Source organism: Gymnodraco acuticeps, unplaced genomic scaffold (assembly GCF_902827175.1).
Source record: "Gymnodraco acuticeps unplaced genomic scaffold, fGymAcu1.1, whole genome shotgun sequence".
NCBI lineage: Eukaryota > Metazoa > Chordata > Actinopteri > Perciformes > Bathydraconidae > Gymnodraco > Gymnodraco acuticeps.
Genome location: NW_022990701.1, coordinates 1,658,367 through 1,671,639, shown reverse-complemented (window position 1 = coordinate 1,671,639; position 13,273 = coordinate 1,658,367). Strand labels below are relative to the sequence as shown.

The 13,273-nt window shown below is 40.9% G+C and overlaps 1 protein-coding gene across 5 annotated transcripts in view; it reads left to right on the top strand.

Moving 5' to 3' along the window:
• The window catches only part of lrba (LPS responsive beige-like anchor protein), a 189,284-nt gene that overhangs the window by 148,877 nt on the left and 27,134 nt on the right, over nucleotides 1-13,273 (top strand). The window lies entirely within an intron of this gene.

The following is a 13,273-nucleotide window of genomic DNA, read 5'->3' as shown; positions in this document are numbered from 1 at the left end:
TTTTCCATCTACTACTTCTCCCATTCAAAAATCCGAAATGAAATCTAAAAATCAAAAATTCTATTAATATGTAACAAATATATTCCATTTCAGAGCAGAAGAAACTTCCTTCAAGGGTCAAACTCTGCACATACATCATTCAGCAGTGCACTATGAAGCTCCAACATCCAACTGTATGAACAAGCAATACTTTGAAATGCAAAAGTGTGTGTGTGCGTGCTTGTGTGTGCGTGCGTGTGTCTCTTTAATTAACTCCTCACAGCTCCTCATATCTGTTCAGAAACTGGACAAAAGTTAAAGATGTACAAACCACAGACTGTCTGTGTCATGACGAATACAGTCGCTGCTTTAATTCTGTCTTTAGGACGTTGTTGTGAGTTTGGACGGAGCAGCTACAACGTTAGTTTAGCCTGATCGATCCAATCTCCATTCACAAAACACGCATTTTAAAAGGTTTTTCGCATGTCGTCTTGTCTGCACACAGTGCGAGGGGCCCAAAGGCCATGGTGGCCGTAGGACGTACAATTATTTATGGGGCATAACGGCCAGACCGAGGGGCTACGACGGCCATGGCCGTCGTGAAAATCCCACCCTGGTTGAGACACATTGTAAACCAGTGGCGGACTGGCCATCGGGACGTTAGGGACGAAACCCGATGGGCCGGTACTGAAGTGGGCCGGTCGGATAAGCAATTTACTAGCGGTATTTACTAGCGGTACCGTGGTGGGCCGGTCGGATAACTCACTAGCACCCCCCGTTAACAATTTACTAGCGGTACCGAAGTGAGCCGGTCGAGTCTCCCGGGCTAATTTTTGGTCCCAGTCCGCCCCTGTTGTAAACAGACACGCACATATCTATCTCATATGTCACATAACCCAGACGAACTCAAGTCCTGCCAGAAGTTTCTGCCCCTCCTATTTTGGCTGGGATTGCTAATTCAAAGAGACAGTGTTATTTCCTGGTCATCTCACAGTTCTTCCTGTTAGCTGAGCCTCCAGCTCCTCCGACATGCCCCAGCTCTCACATTGCTGTGTCGGCAAAGTGATCCAACATCACCTCACCTCCTCTCCCTATCCACCTCGCCATCTCTCTTTCTGCACCCGCTCTGTTCACACACACATGCTGCACGTTCGTGTGTGAGATTTCAACCGTGTTGGTGTGCAGAGATGATGCAGTATCCTGTTTCTGATCTCCCCTTCCGCCTGCTCGGCCCAAAGCAGAGATATTCAGTGTATATGCATGTCGGATGTTGTCAAACTTGCCATCATATTTTCATCGTCAATGTTCTCTCTACTTCCATATGCACACACCCTTACGCGCGCACACACACGCACACACACACACACTAGGCTGTGAAACTACGGTAACTCTTTATATCAGATTACCTTGATCTGCTCTAGAAGGTCAGAAAACACAAGATAGATTTATTATTTCTGTTGTGTGTTTCCAGAGTATTATGACTTTGGTACTTTTAGATTTCAACCTTAAAACTTTTTGACTTAATGCAGAGTTTAACTGATGCTCAATGATGTCCTTGTAAATAAAAATCTGTTTCATGGATACATAGGCTAGAATAAAATCAAATGAAATAACATGAATTCACATTACATACATACTGTAGGTAATAATGCAAATAATTATCCCTGCATTTTCAATGCTTTAAAAGTCCTCAGCTGGCTCGATTTGTAATCATCCTCTCTGTAAAGTGTTGGGGTAAAACAGATGTAGCTTCCTGTACGATGTGCCCACATTGGTAATGGGTGCTGATGAGGCTGGGGGTGCTCTGTGACCTGTGCAGTCCTGCGAGGGCTCTGTTAACCAGCCTGCTGATATGACCAGCACCCTATCATTAATCACACACTTCTCCCTCTTTGGCTGTCAGCATGCTCTAGTCTAGAGTCTAGGCCAAGGTGGATTTATAAGGGAACAAATGTTCTTCAGGCGGCATGTTGTTTTCCCGTATGGAACTTAATTTGTGCTGATTAAAGAATATACCTTATAATAATTATTATCATTTGTCAAACTTGTTGTCATGTAACGCTAAAACAATACATTTATCAATTGTTCAAGTAATTTACTTATATGAAGATGTACTGCACTGCAGTGTGTGATCTGAATAGTAGGTCAGACATAACAAATATGAAAATATTGGCTAAAGAATTCAAGAAGTTTGATTGGGCATTTCTCACAATTTTTTATTGAAAATGTAATTATGAAACAAAAAATAATATGATTAATCAATCAGACCAATTAAGTTTATTTCATTTTAAGCATTTTTTCCTTTGGACTGATCCACCATCAATACTGCTCTCCAATGTAAAAATTGTTTAATAAACCAACTTAGAACGTACCCACCGTAAGAATATTCATAATTTGGATAATGTTATTGTATACTTAACACAAAAAATATGTCAAAACTGTACCACAGAAGAAAGTAACTGTACCAGCATCTGTGAGTTAATGTGCTTTGGGCTCCTGCAAGCACAAAGCGGCTTTTCATTGCCAGTTTAAGTGCGGCAGACTCATCTACTCCTGCTCCCTTGGTTTCTTCTGGTTCTTTCCTTTGTGCCCAATTTAGCACTGCAGAGGCAATTTAGACTTATCCAAATGGTTCACACTCATGCACAGCTACCTGCTAGTTACTGCTTTCAGGCTGATACAATTGCAGTCTGCGGTTTCTTTCTGTACTCCGTGCAAATTGAGATATTGATTCAGTGTGCAGCCAAGCCCAGCAGGCAGGTGTAGCAGAGCAACATAACCAGCTCAGTTAAAGAAAGAGTATCATGGTCTTTTATACGGAGAATGTGAATCCCAAACTGTATTTTATTTGTAGTAATAGGTAGTCAAAGGATTCACATCATATTGATCCACTTCTGCAAGATGTTGGCTTCAAATGTCAATGGTGGTCAGACAATAAAATATATTCTTAATATTATTGTTGTACATTTGTGGTGCAAAACAGCCTTTGGATTATCTCTGAAAGAGGTTTTGATCAGTACATTGTCGGTATACATTTAGTCTCTTAAAGAACCAGTCGTACAGTACTACCGAATATTTACAGACCAAATCAGAGAGCCAGAGCACAGGAGGGTGGACAAGAAAAAAAAGGGATAAATGGGCAGAGGACGAGGTAGAGGGAGGCATGTGTGGGTGGACAGATCTCTGGTCCTGACAGATAGCTGGCATTAGAGGGTGTCAGCTGGCAACTGTGGTACTATTGGGAGAGAGATGAGCGTGGCAGAGAAGAGAGGAAGACTGAAGGAGTTAATGGGCTGTTTGGCTCTCTTTAGCTTGTCTGCTGCTAATGGCCTCGCAACACAAGGATAGACAGCAGGAGAGAACACGCAAACACACGCAAATAAGCACGCACTTACAAATACACACATGCCTGCTGTCTCTACTCCGGTTATGAGCCCTAGATGATTAACAGCTAATTAGGGCCCAATCTGGAAAGGCCATTAAAAGCCTCTCACAGTAAAGGATTGTGCTGCTGTGCAAAACGGCAGCTTGTTTTTGTTGTGTGTGTGTTGTTGTGAGTGAGTCGCATGGTTGCTAATAAAAAAAAAAACTGCCTAAATGATAAACATTACATCAAGTTGAAGCCTGGTTTATATTGCTCTGGTGTTGGAAGTATCATAGTTTATCACTAATGTTTATTTAGAGGTGTTGCATGGCAACAGATAAACTGCAATGTGTGTCTTCACAGATTGTTGTAGAAACTGGCTTGAAGTTCAGTTGTACAAAAAAAAAAAAGTTTGAAGTTTTTAGGAACATGTATTTTAGACAGACTTTCTGGAGACAAAGCTTCTCTGCGCCTCAAGTCAAGCAAGCGCCTTCTCTACTGCCTACAGTATACTTAAATGCTTGCTTGTAAAGGCACACTCCCTTTATCTTGATCCATCACAAATCCACACACACATGCACGCAGAGGCACGGGGTCTTGAGGCGGCATGCCACAGAGATCAGGGGCTGCTTGTTGTTCTTACCAGTAGGTCAAAGAAGAGGTTAAGAACTTGATCCCTCCTCCACCAGATAACTACATGTCTCTGGGCACTGTCAGCCTCTCTGACATTCCACTAAGACCGCATCTCCCTGCTCAGGTCTGCTAAACATTAGTGCGATAGCAGGTGATCGTGTGTATATGTTGGCTAAGTTTGTGCGTGTGTTTGTGTGCACATCAATGTTTACCTGTGCTGTCATGTGTCCAGGCTTCAGTGGAGCAACTGATGGGGAGCGTCCTAAACCACAGTTTGTTCTATAAGCCATCTCCTACTGTGAGAAGGCCAATGGTCGACTGGGTGGAGATTTAAGAGGCCGCATTTTATACATTAATGGCAACAAATTACATTATTATCTAGTCCTGGCTGTTTTATTTTTCGGAATGAAAACTACTGTCCCAATTTTAATGAAACTTGTCCGGAATGATCTTAAACAATTTATGTATCATTTTTGTGAACATTGGAAGATATGGCATTGCTTTTGCATTCATGTGGTGCTGGGATAACAGTAAAAAGGTGTTCCTGTCTGGGGAAGCTTCCTTGAATGGCCCCTAAAGCCAGACCAAGGATTTTTTTTTAAAGTTTTGAAGCTCTGGTAATAAAAATACAACTCAATTTCTTTTTAGCCACCAATGTTTTTGCGATAAACACACTGAAGTGGGAAGAACAACCTCCCTGACTCAGATATGAGACCATCCAAGCAGCTTGTGAATGCACCTTTGACATTGGCAGGGGTCTGTGTTCTCCAGGTGTCATTCTAGTTTGAAACATAACACTAAACTTACATTTTCATAATCAAACAAATAAAGTACTGCATCATTAGGTCACTAATAAAGCCATTCATTCGTTCTTCATCTGTTTCGATACAACAGTTATCTCTCCCATCCAAACACTGATTTGTCAATTCCTAACTGACAACAAAGACCGCCCATTTTCCTTCTTTGAGTAAAGAGGGGTTGCAATCACCATCTAACCCATGGAAGTCTATGGGGCCCATTTGCTGCTCTATAGTTCACATGTTTGGTTCCCTTCAGTCAGCTGCGCTCTTGTAATTCTGCTGATGGACCTGCAAACCACACACATGGGAGAGACTGGCAGCACATTACTTTCGGCCTTTTCCTCTATAAAACATCGACTCACTCAAAGCAGTGACAGAGACATCGCTTAACTGCCCTCACAGAATGAGGGAGAGACCTTGCTCTTGTCGAATGGGCAAAGCCAACTGAGTGATGGGTCAGAAGTTGATACTGAGAGAGGGGACCATAGGTCATCACCGCGTGATAAACCCTTACTGTAAGTACCTGACAAAGCTTTGCTGAAGACACTAAAGTAACTTGTGTGATTAGAGTCACTCATTTAACCAAAATGCTATTTATTTGCATTAAAGTCCTGCTTTGAGTGCTTAATGTTTGGTAAAAACTCTTGAAAGCTGGGACAATTGCAGCTCTGTAATTAAAACATGATATGATATATTTGCTCTGCCTTACATGTTGCTCTCCTTGCTGACAGATTGAAGTTTTAAGTTTGAGCAAATCTGGAATCTTCGCTAATAATTTAGTGGCTGTACCTTAACCTTTCCTCAATTGCAAACATTGAAAATGATTCACTGGAATGTTGTACAAATGTGTTCACTTTCCAATTAGTCAATAACTTTTGTGAATCATTTAGAACTCCAAAACCATTTAAGGGACCAATGTGATGATTCAAAATACTGAGAATGAACTTTCAAATTGATCAGTCGAAGCAGCTCTTAGTGTGCAAGTATATTGTTTAATCACAGTAGTGGTTGCACCCCCTCACCCCCTAATATGTTAAATCTTTGAACACTGATTGCGAGCCTCATACTTGTTCTTACAGCTGTGGTCAAACAGCAGTAATCCCGCCTGCTCAGCGCTAACAGACAAATTCCATATGAATATGAGACGAATCACTTTTACCTCTAAAACCTCATTTACTCACACTATCAGCGTCTTTGAAAGTCCTTTTCTGAAGTTTGTCAGTTTGATATGCTGACAGCCGTTCACACTTACAGAAACTATGTCATCATGGCAGACAAGTCCATTATCCTACCAGTGTATGATCAAGGAAGTGGATAGGGGGTGTTCTGGGTCCTATTTGCCATCTGATACAATCGTTTACAAGACTGAGTATTGTGGCCACTGTTTAAAACATTATAAACTGGATGGGAACTCAGAGAGAACAGACCTCCATTAAGGCCAAAGGCACTGTCCCACAATGTTAACTTAAGTGAAAAATAATGTGCGTGTCCGCCCTGTGATTTGGATCAGCACCTAATTGTAATTGGTTCTTCCTTGGCCCTCATCCTTCCACCAAATGTAATAAAAATCAGGCAAGTCCATTTCCGTAATCCTGCTGACAAACAAACCAAGCCCATAGCTTCCTTCTTGGAAATGTCACCATGCAGAATTGTGCAGTGGCTGTACAAAATCTGAGGGAAAGCTGCGTACAGTAGACAAAAGCAACTGTTCCCCTATAGCCAGACATGATAGCTCCCTAGTGTCGACCACCAGCTAGACAAAGTCAAAGATCATAGCTGTTTACATTCACCTCTCATCCGCTCTGTACTCTCCGATCAGTCTGCCGCTGGGACGCACATAATGCCGTTCCCACCAGCCTCCACATTTTATCCTCACAGGAACCCCATGGGAGTTCATGTGTGAGCTGAGGTAAACCACTGCTAGGACCACTAAGATATACTTACGCACTTGTGAATGACTGAGTGAGTGAAAATCCTACCGTCGTCTGGCCCAGTATGGCCTCTTGTAACAGAACACAGTTTACCATGTTAGCCTAGCGCTAATCTATTCCCCCGGTGTCTCCTCTGAGAGCCTTGTTGTTGGATGGGAACTACCACGTGGGGTAGAGGGTGGGGGGGGGAGGTTATCTGGCTAATGTCAGGCAGCGCTCACTGTAGGGGTATTGTCATGCATAAGGGAAGACATGTTTACTGTGTTCTCAGTGTTTTACGAGCTGTCCCCCCTTCTTCCCTGCCTCCCCTCCTCCCTGTCTTTCTCTCCCTTCTCTTCTTCGTCCTCCTCTCCAATGACGTAATAGAGGAGGCCGATGAGAGCCTGAGAAATGGGATGATCTACTGCTGCTGACATTCTCACTCACTAATGTTGTCCTTCTCCCTTTTCCTGCACTCCTCCACTCTTATTTTGCTTCTGCCAAAGTCTACTGAGATGCTTTTGTTGTTGCAGTATAAATATAGTTTCACACTCCTTCACTCCAGCACTGGACAACTGTGAGGTTATATTGGCTATATATAAACAAATGTTTGCTTTCCCTGTCCCAAGTTAAAGTGTACAGGCAATAATTAACTGCAATAAGTATTTTATAAGAAATATTTTCTGGTATTACAAAGTCTACACCAGAGGATTGTTATTCAAATATTTATTTAAAAAAGTTCTTAAACGTAAGATATTTTGATAAATGGTTTGTGATATTTAATCTTGTTAGATTATTTAAATTATTTATTTTGGATAAAGATCCCTTTAAGGGTCAGGAACATTTCCTTTTTTTCTTTTCGTGTGTGCTGTACATGCATGCAGGATCCCCCCACACACACACACACTGACTAGGGTATCTAGCCTCAAGCTGATCAGTGGAGTCATTCATCCTAATCATCTCCACTCTGTGTTGAGATGCCTCCACATCTTCCGACTGACGGAGAGACGGCGCAGTCCTCCAGCCGACTCTACAGTATAATCATCTGAGACAACAATGCCCCTCTCCACAGCTATCCAAATATTCCCTCATTCAGCACGCTCCACAGACTTCCTCAGTGGCCCTGTGTTTAATCAGCTCTGACTGTTGACTTAGCTTTTGCTCACTTCATCCTATTGTAGACGTGTCTTATGGCACTGGTGATGTATTTGCTAGCTTGTTAGCCTCTCTGTATGGAGGTGGGCAGATGGCCAGAGTCTCTGCAGGTGCTTGTTAGGTCTTGTTGAGAAGTAGCCATTTTCTTCTAGTGGTTTTCTCTTGATTGTTGCCGGTTTACATATTTTAAATATTTTAAAACAAATGTATTTCTACATTTCTAAACTTTCTATAACTGCCTTAACAGATTATTATTTTTCATTGAATTAACTTAAAACTAAAAAGAGGAGTCAACAAGCATTACTGCCTTCGGAGTTTGAGTCGGCACCATTTTCTTCATCCATTTACTCTCAATCAGTATTGTTTACTCCATTGTCTTTGCTGTAAATTGGACCACTTTCGCAGACTACACTACGCCATTTGTCTGACTAAGACCAAATCCACCATGACATGTTTGTTTTGGGGAGATACTCTCCCAATCACTGCTCATTCTGCGTCTTTCCGACCCATAATATGATATTCTTGCATTTCAAGTGGATGAGGGATAATAAGAGAGACGGGGGAGTGAGTTTGAGAGAGAGTCAGGGTTAGAGTTTCAGGTTCCACTTGCCAACGAGTGCCTCCGTTGACCCATAGCCAGAAATCTCACAGTTGTGCCCTATCTAATTAGTAGAGCAGGAAGGAGGGGGGCTGAAGTAACGCACACAACCCATCTGGGGTCTCTCGGTGTGTGTGAATTTGGGAATAAAGGAAATGGTTTGTTAGCTGTACGGCTGCTCCAAGGCTCTCATTCCTTACGTCACCCGCTGATTTTTTTTTCTTTTTCCTCTTCCATGTTGGGGGCCCCTCTCCCCTGGCTGGCAACAGGCTTCCTCTGCCTGCTTCAAAATGACAATCGGCTTCTCATTTACAGAGAGCTAATAAGCCCTTTAATCAGAGTGCTTGTCAACCTCAGGGCAAGGCAACTCCAGAGGAGTTGATCCAAAGGATCAGATGACTGGAAGAAAAAGCAGGAGGAGGGTAGGAATAAAAGGTAGCGCTTAGAGTGAGAGAATAAGTAAAAGGGAAAATGAGAGAGAGCTGTTGAACTTGGAAGAGGAATAGAGAATTGAAACAAGAGGTAATAAACTTGTGTTTAGTAGAGGAGAAAAGACTGGCTTCTGCTAAGGATGATGCTTTTTGTTGTACTTGGAAACACACAGATTTGATTGAATTCAATAAAACACACACCGTAACAATACAATATGACAAAACAAAAGTTTACTACGGATTCTGTGGTTGAGCAGCAAAACTCTTTACATGTGAAAATACTTGACGTTTCCCCGGCGCACACACTGAATCTGGGTTTCAGGATGTTTTGAGCAGCTTTTTCTTAAACAGTCCTTTTAGTATATACAGACCTGACAAGTGTTTGCTTTATTCATCCGTAATCGATACAAAAGAAAACAGTCTGCCGCTGACAACACTCTGCATACAACATGTGCGTTAGATTATACATCCACACCGTCAGTGACACACACGCAGGCACATGCGCGTACGCTCACATTAGCATTGGCATGCAAATGAGTGGATTGATTTGTTAAGTGACATTTTAACATCCTTACAGACAGCTCTCCATAAGTCCTTAAAAGGGTTTTTTAGGGCCAATGAGGGAAGGAGGAGAGCATTCAGTGTCACCTCATTAAAGCCAAAGTGAAATCCAGCTCAATCCAGACCATAAAGCTAACCACAAACCGCAGCGAGGCCAGAAACTTCACTGATCCCTGAGACCAATGTAACTCTTGCAGACATGTAGCATGTGCAGAAACTTTCATTTTGAGCAAAAAAAATCACCAATAGAAGTCCAAAGTGAAGTAAAAAGAAAAAGGGATGAAAATAAAACACACCCAAGTGGAAGCAAAAATAAAAGCACTCCAAGATCGAGATCAGACGTTCGCTCCCCACGACTCCTGAGTAATCCTGCTTTAATGTCCGCCAGCTGCTTAATTGCAATCATTCGGTGTCTCCGGTCTGATGTCTAAAATAAAAATAGCATGCCTTGTATGAGTATATCACCCTCTAAAAAGTTACATTTTGACAGACACATCGTCAAACTGTCATTCTCAGTGTGTTTTTGTGGTGGTTTTTTAGGCTTTAAATTCACACTACAGCTACAGATGTTTTAGAAAGGAAATAATTAAAGTAATCTGAGACCTACACACAGAAGAGGCATGTTAATAATCAAAGCCCCAGCAAACTGGCAGTCGAGCAAAATAAGCATTTAATTCAGCAAGAGAAATTAGACATCCATTTGAATACTCTGGTGCTTTGAAAGGCAAAAAACTGATTAAGGTGAATGATGACATTTTCTTACATTGGAGAATATTCCAAATTATTGTTACCATTGGAAACAATTCACAGCACACAACAAAGGGGACCCCCTATGCTTCAAAGGTGTACTTTGTCAAATCCTTAACAATAGAAATGTGGGATTCCAGTGACTTCTACCCCCTATCAACATTTACATAAAGGCATGCTAAATTATTCATTAATTATCAGAGAGTCCCCAGTGGATGGGGGTGACACACACTGGCTGCTAATTGGCCCATCAATAATCATGCCGGGTTCTCTTGAAGTGGCACCAGATCCCACCTCAGGAATCTGCTATCTGGCCCAACCTTCTGCCATACTTTTTCCACAGCGTGGCAACACAGAAGGTGACGTTTCCACACCTGCTCACCTGAAGCTTTGTTAATGGGATGTTGGTACATGCCTGATTCCTGTTTTATACTCTCTGCTTATCAATCAAGTAGCGTTATGCAGTATTCTTTATATATAAGTATTTGTCCCTGTTGATTTTATTCAGATTCCCACAATCACTCTTCCATGACTAAATGACTACTGTGTTATTGCAATGATGGTATGGTGATAATAAAAAGGACAAGGTGATATTCGATTTTTTTTTTTTTTCACGCGATCTAAAGGTTTGATCGGTCACAAATATACAACTAATTATTTAGAAATATTAAATAATTTCCTAAAGTGTAATTTAGCAAATCGTTCTGCAACAGGAGTTAATTATGTTGGAATTGTATCTTAATGTGCGTTTGGTGAGCTGGTGAGGACAATGGCTTAAGATAAACTACAATTGCTTTTGCACAAAGGTTGATGTGTATGGTACATATTTTTATAGACTAATTGTGTTTTTTGTTTTCATGGGATCTGTTGGAATTATATTTTTTACTATAATCATTTTTATTTGATATCATTCAACGAAACTTGACATGTTACTGTTTAAATGAATTGCTGAAGAATGTGCTGCTAATGTGTGATCCGAAGTACTGTCAGAATGTGGCTCTCCTTTTACTTCCATCCTTACACTTTGCACTTTTTGAAAGCACTTGGAAGAACCATGATCAAGGCAGTTCACAGTATCCCCACAGGCGAAAGCCGATATTTTTTTGAATCTCTGAAATCCACTGAGGTAATTTCCTACAGCTAGACTTCAGTCACAGAGTACTGCTGAGCCTTTCGTCAGACGGACAAACAAATAATAAACAGCTATACACTTACAGTGCCAACACAGCGCACACACACACACTCATCCGCCTACTATCACTTTTCCTCTCCCTTTCCAAATGGTACATGCAAGTGATCTCCATAAAGGCATGCCTCGAGAGGGATCTGCAATAACATGGCTGCTCTTTGTTTCCCCCGAGCTGATTGACAGTAGATTGCAGTGCACATTAAATGCCCATCAGCCCCAGCTTTAGTTTTAGAAACAGGGGAGCAGGGCCTGTCAAAGGTCAATCCTAGCGCATAATGAACTGATCTCTTTCTTTCTCGCTTAGACGCACACACACAAACACACAACTGAACACACACACACACACACACACACACACACACACACACACACACACACACACACACACACACACACACACACAACTGAACCTCACTCTGCCTGCTATTATAGTCTGCTTGAATAAAGCTGTTTTCCCTGGTTTCTAATGTTACATTAATACAAATGATATTATATCATAGCCTTCAAATCTGCTTGACACTGAGAATATGCTGATGCAAGAAGCACAGTTAGACATGAAGTCTAGACTGTCTTGTGCTCAAGGGGTGTTCTGTTTTATCTTAATATCAAATGTTTGCATAGTTTCTTTGTTAAAATGATCAGGCTTAAACTGAACATTTTCAAGTGAGCCACACAAACGGGAAAAGATCAGTAAGATCTCTTTCCTTCTGCTAATTTCGTTCACTCTACATCTCTCAGAGCAGTGATTGCATCTAAGGTGGGCACGTTCGAAAAGACACACGTGTGTAATAACCAGTAGACACAGATTAAATCTACACATAGGAAAAAAACCAGTCTGTCTACAGTAGTTACACAGTTTTCATAGACGTTTGAGTCAGATTTCTCAATACAAGTGCGAATAAAATACCCATCTATCTGTACCAATGCCAAAACAATCCTCTCTAAGAGCTTACTAAAAGAGAATTCAAAATGTTTTCTAAAAACTCTCAAATTGTTATGTTGTCCAATAAGTGCCCAAGGAGACTGTCAGTAAACAGGATTTTCCTGTTCCTTGCTGAGTGCCAGCTGTAACTCCATGAACTCTAATGATTTTGGATACAAAGCACTACAGAGTGAGGTCTGGTCACTCACTGAACCACATATTTACTTGGATGGACAACATTTTTATCCTAGTTTGATCTCATAGGTTCCATAATTATAGGTGTGGTTAACCATCCAAGCTGACAATAGTGATAAACATCTCGGAAGAATATAATATTCTAGAAGTAAACAATAAAAACTCAAACAACATGCAAACCAAAGAAGTGCAGGAACAAAAACACGTCAAATTTATAAAACAAATATCTCCCATATAAATAAAAAAGGTCATGTGAGAAAAAACATTTAAATATAGATCACGAGAAACTCTTTTAAAACACATTTTACCAGAAAATATCTTTCTATTAACATACAGTACATATATATCTTTTATATTATCGTCGAGACTATGGATCGACACAAAACAATAATAGTTTTACATTTTGCACTTACATGTTATTTTGAATAATGCTCTTTCTACATAGAGTTAAGGACACCATTTTGTTAATTACAAAATGTTCTGATATGTAATACTCCGTCCTAGTAAGTTGGTTTATATCACACATTAAAACCTAATATACTTTTTTTCTTGACAACAGAGGGTTGTTTTGTTCTAGGTACTAATTTAATGTTTTTTTCTTCTTTTCACACAGCGTTTATATTGCTTGGCTTCTCATTAGTTCAGATTATGGAATTTGCGACGGCATCAAAACAAATTTAAGTCTGTACTCAAGTTACAGTTAAAACATCATCATACCTCCGCCGTACAGTCTCCTCTTTATACCCGCGCTCTCCTCCCTGATTGAAAGTTGTAATCAAGAGAGTGCGG